Here is an 11350-nt window from a genome sequence, read left to right on the forward strand (position 1 = left end):
CAGTTAATGATTATTGGAAACTGAAGAAATTAAAGAAGATCACTAATGCATTACATTAATTACGAGGACAATAAAAAATTGAAAGCATTAAGGGGGCATTCGGTTTGAAATTCAAGAAAAAGAAAGATAATCAACTACTTCATCTGTTTTATACTTCATAATAAAGTAGGGTGTAGTTCGGGGCATTGCACCGGCTTGCTACTTTGATTACTCCTTATGATTATATGTTTTTGATAGTTATGATGTCTCTCTTTTTTTTTTTTTTTTTAATAAGATCTTGTGATTTGCAATTATATACATTTATTTTTCATATTTACAACAAGGTTGATAATTGGCTTAAATGTTAAAGAATCTTTTTATAAGAGATTGGGTGTTCGAATCTTCTTATCCAGAATTTAATCAAAAAAAGCATTTAATCATTAATAAAGTTATTCTTTTTTCTTACGTATAAATAACTAATTTTTTTCAAAATGTTATGTGAATAATCTAATGCAAAAAGTCAAAATTAGTCATTTACTTTGAAATCGAACGAGTATATGATTCCCTTTGATATTGTTTAATCAATGATTTTATCATTTTATTACCCTTAGGGCTTGTTTAGTTCACCTTATGTTTGCTGATCTGGTATGATCTGACCTGGTCTGATCTGTTCTGTTCTAATCTGATCTGATTGTCTGATTCGACCAAACTTTGACCTTATGTGTATGATAATCTATAAAGAAGAAATATATCAAGCGGGATCTTATTAGATTCGTATTAATGTGTATGTTATTAATATGCAATTTTATAAATTTTTTTTTCATAACATAATTAAAGATATTTAGCGATAAAAAAACCGCACATAAAACAATGATCTGATCTAAACTTAATTTTTCTAATATGAACTTATTTTTTCTAAAATAAGTAAAAATAAGTTGAACTAAATAAGGTCTTACAATTCCCCTACTTCCCTCTATCATGATTCCCTAACCACCTAGGGAGTGATCCCTACCTCAGACTCCTCTTCATCCAACTAATCCTAACGATTTCTAACTACTCCCTCCATTTCATAATTAGAATCATGTTTTCCTTTGTTGGGTGTTCAAAATTAGAAGCCTATTTCTATTTATAGATAGTACTTTTTGAGGATTTGTCATCTTTTTCTTTTTCTTTTTTGTACTTTTGACATTAATTTCCAACACTTTCTCTCTCCATCTCTTCAATAATTCTCAACCACTTATTTTTTTTTTTTTTTATATCCTTTCTCTCTATCTCTCTGTAACCCCACATGCATATTTATACTCCCTATGAAATTCCTTAAATCCCGTGAAAAATGGAAAATAGGCTTCTAATTATGAAACGGAGGGAGTACCACTTTTGACCCATCTTGACCATCTTATTAATTACACAACCACCCACCAGCCCCCACCTCTATGCATCGCTCTTTCAACCACCAGCACCGGCGACGCCTCTTCAAACCACCCAACCAACCTCCTTGAAAAACACCCACCCACCACTATAAAATCACTCCTACTCCCTCAAAACCACCCAGCTTCCACTAGCTAGAAACCCACTTAAACACCATGAACCAACATAAGATGATTTAGGGCTTTGCTTTTATATTTCCCCTCACTCCCATTCTTGATGTCATTCCTTTCCCCTTTGCGAACCAAACGCCTTATAATGTTTTTTTATTCCCCTAAATGCCTTCATTTGCATAGAAATATTTATTTATCTAATTATTTTGAGCCCCCATCTAGGCCTTTGCACCCCCAGCCCCGATCCACCCTTAGGGCCAAGCCATGTTGTAATCTGATTATAAATTAAAGTTGTTATAATTTCTTTGAGGCTGTGTTCTCTTCACACAAAAAGATGGTCTAGATACGATGAGATAATACGAAACAAATTTATAAATCATTATTGAGGGTGTGTTCTTTTCACATAAACTTAACTTATTAAATCTGATTAGCCTCAATTATCCCTAATTTTATGTTATATATACACCTGATTAAATATGATTAGCCCCGGCCAGCTAACAAAATCTGATGGCCTTGAAAGTTTTTTTAAAGGTGAACATAACACACACCTGACCCTTTATCTTCAGCAAAGATTAGTTAACTTCAATAAAAATAATGTCAGTTTAACAAAAATAATTATAGTTTAATATATATCAGGTGAATATAGCCTGGTTTTATAAAGATGAATTCTTATATGATTATATAAATCTAATTGATATCTTAGCAACTTTATATAATGATAAAAAGTCATAAAACTAGTGAGTAACACGGGCGTTGCCTTAGGTTGCTACTTTTGTAGTTGTACAACTAATACGTTTTTAAGGTTTTTCAAAACTTAATTAAATAGACATTGTCAAACCAAACGTTGAATTTATTTGTCTACTTTCCCCCATTATGTTTTTTCAATACCATCAACGTCGTAATTTATTTGCAATTATATACATTTATTTTCATGTTTATATCATGGTTGATAATTGGCGTAGATGCATGGTTAAATAATCATCTTTCTTAGAAGAAGTTGGGTGTTCAAATCTTCTCAGAAGTGACGTGGCGTAATGAAAGGAGGGTATACGTGGCATATCAACGTTCTTAGGAATGCCTTTTAATAGATTAGTATAGATTTCATAATATATCATCAATATTGGTCTGAACTATCCAAATTGAGATAAATAATTGATTAAGGGATTTTTATTCCCCCACGTGGACCACCCAAGTCCTGTCACGTGTCATTTACGTGGATCAACCAGACTCTGCCACGTGTCACCTCGTAAGAGGTCTAAAGTGGACCAATCAGGCCACGACACGTGGCAGACAAATAGCCAACCAGGAAAGCTGGCCTCTTACGGCCCAAATTCCCAAGCAAAGCCTAGTCAGCCCTAGGTTTACTGAAACCTAGTACTGGGCACGTTTTCCAACACCTTATAAAAAGGGAGATGTTTCCCTCTGAGGAACATCTATTCAGAAACATTTAATTCACATTAACTCACCATCAGAGAAAAGTCAAACACCTGACACCTCGAATTGAGCAATTACACATAGCAAATTCTCTCTTGGAATCCAAGGGAGACCTTTTACTTTCCGCACTTTACTCCTCAAACATGCATGTTCTAACTTGATCGTCGGAGGCAAAACTTCCACCCCGGGAGTCTCCATTGTTTTGCAGGTACAGGCAGCCGGAGGTCAGTCTTGGTGTTGTAACTCTCTCGCAGGACATCAAAAAACCCCAAAACATTTTACCCCGTCTGTGGGGAGAGTACTTCTGAGATGATTTCACAAGAACCTGTACCGCCTCTTAATGAGAAACGGCCTATGGTCGATGTCCTGGTCTACTCAGACCAAGATACAGATGACGACTATGAAGTCGCCACCCACACGGCTCCTGACGGGTCCCTCAGGACACAGCGCAACCGTCCCACCGAAAGGAGGGAACAGAACATTGACCAGGCAGGGCCCGGTGAAACAGTCATCCAGCCGACTGGTTAGCTCTAGGTGGCTGACGGATCCACCCCAATCACTAGGAACGAGCTTATGACTCTCATGACAAGTTTCAAAGGGGAGATAAAGGATCTTATTGAAAAGCGGACGGTTGTTTCTACCAAGGAACAATCGGCTAAAAAGCCCTCTCACTCAAGGAGGAATAAGCCGGTCAAAGACCGAGAGACCACTCCTTACCCTAAATCAAGAGAGGGACAGAAGCCCTTGTTAAACTTGGCTGGACTTCGGTTCCCTGAGTCATAGAAAAGAAAGGCCATCCGGCATGTACAGCCGGATGGTTCTAAGAAAACATATTCCGATGCTCGGATGATAATCCAACAAAAGAAGAATATGCAATTGTCAGAGTCGGCCTCCACGTCGAACTTCAATGATAGCTTTCAGAATGCCTCAATGAGGTATTCTCAATCAAACCAAGAGAACCAGACAGGCGGCATGTCCGCCCACTCTATTCCTCAGATGTTCCAGGCGGCACCGTATGTGCCTCAACAACCATACTTGCCGTATCGACCACTTTATATGCAGTCTACCCTCTTCGGGGGGCAGGCGGCACAAAATATCCAGCCTTTGGATTGGCAGCTCCGACTGCTAAGACTTGGGGAACATCCTTCAGCTTTCTCCAAGGAAATAACTGACTAACTGAGGCCACACAACCGGCTAAGGTAAAAAATGTGTTGGTAGATACTTATGATGGTACCACCAATCCAGAAGACCACCTGATGGCGTACACCAACCTTATGTATCTACAAGGGTTGGATGATGCGACTTGGTATAGATGCTTCCCGGCCACATTAAAGGGCGTCGCCCAGTAATGGTTCGACAACCTGCAAGCCAGATGCATCAATAACTTTAAGACGCTTGCATACTTGTTCGCGTCAAACTTCTCAATGAATATCCCCGCGAAGAAAACAAGTCTTGACTTGGGATCCATACAGTAGGGAGAGAAGGAGGGGCTATGCTCATACATCAGGCGCTTTAGTCTGATGAAAATTCAGATTCAAGGGTTGTCTGATGAGGTAGCCTACACAGACTTTTTAAAAGTTCTGAAGGACGGGTCGGCCTTCAAGTTTGACCTTGTCAGAAAGAGGGTGGCTACCCTCTAAGAGGCACTGATGGAGGCGGACGCCTATATACAGGCGACCAAACTCTACAATGTCAATAAACAGTCGGACTCAAGGAGGTCTGACAAAAAAGAGAGTCGGTCATCACAGCCGGCTAAGAAAGAAGAAAAGAAAAGAAAACAAGTCTGGGTGGCTGAAACTTCTGAACAGCCATCCCAAAAGAAAAGAGAGAAGTAGAGACGTACTCCCCAAAGTACGAATTCAATAAAGACTGTTACTCCATCCTCATGGAGATTAAGGACCAGGTCTCTATTGAGAAGCCGGCTCCTATGAAAGGTTCCGCCAAAAATCGGAACAAAAACAAATACTACCACTACCATGAGGATATTGGCCATGATACCAACGAATGTTATAGCCTTAAGCGTCTGTTGGATCGCCTAGCTGACAAAGGGGTCAAATCTTATGTTATGAGGTCCAAAGTTACCCTACAAACTAACGTTAGGCAGTTGCCCAAAAAGAAGTCCCACTCTGCTAATAGTTTGGATACTGATGAAACTCTGATCTATACAATAGCAGGCGGCTTTGCCGGAGGCGGCCCAACAATCCGGGGTAACAAGGACTACATCAGACAGCTCGACATTAACTCAGTCGACGAGGGGAAGGCGTCCAAAGATTCCTTTACCAAAGTTGTAGTTACTGAGGATGATAGGGGCAAAATCAGGAGGTCGCATAATGATCCTGTGGTCATCTAATGCAAAGTGGCCAACCAAAGAGTCGGTCGGATCCTCATTGACACTGGGAGTTCATCTGATCTCATCAGTCACAAGTGCCTGACCAAGCTAGGTACAAGCCCTAGAGTATGCACCATGTCTCTCATCCATTAGTGGGATTTGGGGGTGGTGTGGTACATCCGGTAGGTCAAATAGACTTACCTATTCGTCTGGGCGAGAAAGGGAAGGGACGCCACATGGTGGTCCGGTTCTTAGTTGTTGAGGAACTAACGGCTTACAACATGATTTTGGGATGTCCCACCCTGAATGAATCCAAGGCTATTATCATTCCGTCTCTCATGCTTCTCAAGTTGAAAGGAATGATGGAACAGTCGGCTCACTACGGGGAGACCAGAAGATGGCCAGGGAGTGTTACCTCTCTGATGTCAAGCCCACTGTGGTTGCAGCCGGCCCTAGTGGAGAAACTACTGACCTTGACCAAGTCAAGGAAGCTGCGCCTGCTGCAACAGCAACCGTCAAGAAGAGAAAGGCCAACCAAATGGTGGCCGAGAAAAAAGACAGGCAATAGCAATCACTAACCGGTCAAAAGCCGGATGAACTCCGTCCCCAGCCAGCTGGTGAGCACATGGACATCGTCCTGGATGACTCTCGTCCTGACCGAACTGTTAAGGTTGGGACAACTACTTTTTGCTGAACTCGATGCAGACTTGCACCACTTGTTAAAAGAATTCAAAGACATCTTTGCCTTTGAAGTGGACGAGATGCCAAGCATCAACCTGGATCTAGCCGTCCATAAACTTGTTGTGGATCCTAAAAAGAAGACAATAAGGAAAAAGAAGAGGAACCATGGTGAAGAAAGAAGCCAGGCGGCAGCCGCCGAGGTGAAAAAATTGTTAGATGCTGGTTTCATTCGGCAATGCTACTTCCCTGACTGGGTTACCAATGTTGTCCTAGTAAAGAAGTTGAATGGAACCTGGCGCATGTGTGTAGACTACATAGACTTGAACAAGGCATGTCCGAAGGATAGCTACCCTCTCCCAAAGATCGACAGTGTGGTCGACTCTATAGCCGGCCATGCCTTGATGAGCTTCATGGACGCCTATTCAGGCTTTCACCAGATACCTTTGTGGAAGAAAGATCAAGAAAAGACAGCATTCGCCACTGATTAGGGGTTATTCTTCTATCTTGTGATGCCGTTTGGTTTGAAGAATGCGCCTGCTACCTTCCAGAGAATGATTAATACAGTCTTCGTTAATCAAATAGTAAGGAATTCGGAGGCGTACATTGATGATATGTTTGTAAAATCCAAACTTCAAACGGACCTTCTTACACCGAGAACCATTTGCCACACTTAGGCGGCACCAGGTCATGCTCAATCCCAAGAAGTGTGTTTTTGGTGTTGAGTCTAGGAAGTTCCTTGGATTTCTGATTGATCAAAGGGGGATAGAGGCCAATCCAGAAAAAATACAGGCGGTCATAGACATGCAGTCGCCCCGTACTATAAAGGAAGTGCAAAAATTAATAGGTTGTCTGGCGGCATTGGGGACATTCTTCAGTCGGTCAGGCAACAAGTGCCTTTATTTCTTCCAAGTAATAAAAAAGAAGACTATGTTTGAATGGGGAACGGATGCAGAGGCGGCATTCCAAAAGTTGAAGGAACACTTGCACTCTTTGCCAAGGCTAGTTAGCCCTTTGTCAAAGGAAGTGTTATACATGTCAAGGCCATCTCTGATCATGCTCTCAGTGTCGTTCTCCTTGTTGAAAGAGACGGCTGCCAACTCCCCGTCTATTTAAGGCCCCATGGTTGAAAAATTTGGCCTGGCCCTCTTCATGGCAGTTAAGAAGTTGAAACCTTACATCTTGGCACACCCGGTCGTGGTTTACACTGATCAACCAATCAAGCGGCCACTGACAACCATGGAATCATCCGGCCGAATGATTAAGTGGGCAATTGAAATACAAAGCCTAGAAATTAATTTTGAGCCAAGGAAAGCAGTGAAGGGGCAGGCACTTGCCGACTTCATTGTTGAAATGACTGTTTCGGCTGATCTAGAAAATCCTGACCAAGTTTGGAAGGTATACGTGGATAGGAGCTCCACAATGAATGGCTGTGGTGCAGGCGTCATATGTCAGTCTCCTGAAGGGGACAAATGTGAATATGCACTGCGTTTTAAGTTATAGGCGTTGAACAATGAGGCAGAATATGAAGCCCTATTAACCGGCATCCGCATGTGTAAGGCGGCTAGGGAAAAGAAAGTGGACGCCTGTTCTGATTCACAATTGATTGTTAGCCAATACCATGGTGACTATGAGGCCACACATCCGGCTATGATCAAGTATTTACAGGCGGTCAAAGTGGAGGCTGGGACACTTGAAGAATTCCACCTAAGTCAAGGGCCCAGGTCCAAGAATAACCAGGCGGATGCCTTCTCCAAATTGGCATCATCCGCCTCTTGTGACACACCAAGGTCTGTTTTCTGGGAAGTGATGGAAAAAAGAAGCATCGAGGAGGAACCTATTGGAGTCCTTGATCGAAGCTCAACATGGATGGATGGCATCCGGGCATACTTAACAGACGGCACCCTGCCGGATACTTACCCAAAGATGATCATAATGAAAAAAGCGTGCGTCCAACTTTGAGATTCACAAAGGGGAACTTTTCAAGAAAGGATATCTACAACCTCTTTTGAAGTGTGTTACCCCAGAAAAGGGCCGAGAGGTCCTCGAAGACTTGCATTCAGGGTTCTGTGCCTCCCATATAGGCGGCAAGACACTAGCAAAGAGAGTCAGGCGACAAGGCTACTTCTGGCCTTCCCTAGAAGCAGACGCCATGGAGATGGTTAAAAAATGTGACAAGTGTCAAAGGTTTGGCAAGCTCATCCATCGTCCGGCCACTGACCTGACGGCTATCCATAGCCTAGTGCCATTCGCCAAATGGGGCATGGACATTCTGGATCCCTACACGCCTGCTACAGGCGGACAGAGATATATTTTGGTAGCAGTCGACTACTTCACCAAGTGGGTAGAAACGGAGGCAGTCAAAGGCATAAAAACAAAAGATGTCATCTCCTTCATTTGGATAAATGTCATCACTCGGTATGGGGTACCCATGTTTATGGTTTTTGACAATAGACCTCAATTTGAGACGCCTGCTTTCAAGAAGTGGTTGGGAGACCAAGGAATCTCTCATTGTTTTGCATCAGTCGACCGCCCCCAAGCAAAAGGCCAGGTTGAAGCCTTCAACAAGTTATCTCTGATGGCATCAAGAAGAAAATTGAGAGAGCCGGCGGCCTATGGGCTGACGAGCTACCGCTTGTTCTGTGGGCCATCAGGACGACTGAAAAAGGGGCGACTGATGAAACTCCATTTCTCATGGTTTATGGGGCAGAGGTTGTTCTGCCTATTGAGCACTATGAGCCGACTGTTTGAGTCATGCTTTATGACGAAGAGGCTAACTGGGAGGCCATGCGGCTTGCATTGGATTCACTTCCAAAACGTAGGGGCAATGCAGCCTTGCGCCATGAAATCTATCGCCTGAGAATGACGAGAGCTTACAATAAAAGAGTGCACAAGCGGCCCCTAAAAATAAGGGGACTTTGTGCTACGAAAAATGGAAGCAGTCGGTAGGGCCAACGAGCAGGGAAAACTGACTCCTAATTGGGATGGCCCCTACCGAATCTATGAAGAAGTTAGAGTCAGAACCTATCTCCTGGAAACACCAAATGGCAGGCAGCTAGCCAGAACTTGGAACGTAGACAACTTGAAAAAGTACTACTTCTGAGATTTGTAAATTATTTGTATATGTACTCATATCAATAAAGTTTGCAATTTATTTCAGCTTTTTGTAAGTCTCCTTAGTGGGGCAAGCCGCCTGTACACAGTCGGCCTTATTTCTTTTAATCACTCTCTCGCATGAGTGAAAATGTTAGGTCTAGACAACCTAGCAAACTGTTTTCTGAAACACCTAATGAGGCCACAGGCCGGATGATCAACCTAAGGCCCATGGCCGATGATCCTTATGAAATTAACCTAATACGTCTGTCCCAATAAAGAGCAGGCGTCTGCAACATCCATCCGGGTGAATTCGTCGTAGAGACCATCTCCCATTTGGGTGGTGTTTCGGGGTTTTCTGATGTCCTGCGGGAGAGTTACAATTCCGAGACTGGAACCGAACGCCTGTACCTGCAAAACAAACGGATGCTCCGGATGATTGGAGATCCGCCTCCGACGGTCAAGTTAGTACTTGATTAAGGAGTAATTAATGCGGAAATTAAAGTGATTGGGTCTCTCTAGGTGAGAGTGTTTAATGTGTGTAATCTGCGTTTTTAGCGTCCTCTCCCTTAATGAGGATTAAGAGAGGTATTTATAACCTTGGGAAACGTGTCAATCTAGGTTTAGGTTAACCTTGGGCTGATTGGGCTTCCCTCGGAAGTGGGGCCTAGGTGACCGGTTATCCCAAGTGTCATGGGAAGGACACGTGTCGTGTCGTAATTGGTCCATAGTGGACGGATCATTGCTTGAAACGTGGCAGGCTCCTATTGGCCCATGTGACGGACACATGGCGGAACCTGATTGGTCCACTTGTCAGATGGTGATTGGTGGGGAAAAATCCCCTAATCATTTGCCCCTCACAGGTGGCACGTGGCTGGTCACGTGTTACCTGTGACAGGTATCGCCCTGTAACAGGCGACGGCCTGCTACAGGTGTCACTCGGCGAGAGGCCGAGAGATTCTCCCGCCAAAATTTTGAATTCTGGAAGTGACCCTTCGCCTTCTCACTTCGCCTATATAAAGGAGTGTTGACTTCGGTCATTTTCACACTTGAAAACTTTGTGAGAGAACATTCGGACCCCTGAACTTGCTCTGACATTTTGGACCCTTTCTGCCTACCGCCTGCTCTGACAAGCCGACTGCAAAGGATTTTCAGAACTTCATCAATCGTCACTCGTTCAGGTAACCGTCGGTTCTCTTACTGTTAATTTTCTCTTTACTTTATTCTTTTTTGAAATGGCACCACGGAAGCACACGACACGACCTAGGTTAGTGATCAGCCGGTCACCGGGGACGGCTGAATCTAGGACTAGGAGTGCCGCCTGCCCTTTTCTGGACCCATCTTTGCCCTTTATACAAAGTCCGACTGTATCTGTGTCTATGCAGAGCATGATGGCCAGAACAAAAAAGACTGCCAGGATCTCAAACTCAGACGGCTCCTCCCACAGGGTGCCGATTAGTGAAACATCTGACCAGGCGCCAGATGTGGAAGTGAAACAAAGCGGCTTGAAAGCCGGCAGTTCTGAGGAGGAGTCAAAGTGACCCCTTCCCATTTTACAGTTGACAATTCTACATTCTCTCCTGCTCCTTTTAAAGGAGAGGAGGCGGGCCCCTCCGGGAGAGGGGAAGAGTCGTCCTCTTCGGACTCGTCAGAGGACGATTCCGAGTCTAGCTCTTCTGGCCATGCTTCCCTGGACACAGAAGAGAAAAACAGTCGCCTACAAGAGGCGAGGCTTTCTCACGCAGTTGAGAAGGGGGACGATTGGGCGGAGCCATCCGCCTCTCACCGAGAGCAAAATACCCCCTACTACAGCACGGTACCTCGGGGCCGGATCACGGCCATGCAAGAGAAAGTGGAGAGCTTTATCGCAAACCACACAATGGGCCCCGGCTTTTTAGTGTTCGTGCCGGATCCAGAAGACACGGTCGTATGGCCGGCTGGTACCAGTTATGATGGCGCCTGCTTTGGCTGCTACGAGGCGGCCATCAAGGCTAGGCTGCGCTTCCCACTACATCCAGCTGTTTAGCGGATCTTGGATGGGTATGAGTTGGGGTTATGGCAGTTAGCCCCGAACTCCTGGGTCAACGTACTCGGCTATGTGGCCGGGTGCGAACTGCACGGGGTGGAGCCGAGCTTCGAGGCTTTCGCCCATATGAACTACCTCAGCCGAACCCCTAAGGCAGGCGGTACCGGCTGGTATCAATTGACGAGCCACAGGGGCTACCTCATGACGAGAGGTAAAGCAAACAAATGGAAGGACTGGCGGAGCACCTTCCTCATCATTGAGAGTTCAGACACA

The sequence above is a fragment of the Chenopodium quinoa genome, unplaced genomic scaffold, assembly GCF_001683475.1.
Source record: "Chenopodium quinoa cultivar QQ74 unplaced genomic scaffold, ASM168347v1, whole genome shotgun sequence".
In the NCBI taxonomy this organism is placed as follows: Eukaryota; Viridiplantae; Streptophyta; class Magnoliopsida; order Caryophyllales; family Amaranthaceae; genus Chenopodium; species Chenopodium quinoa.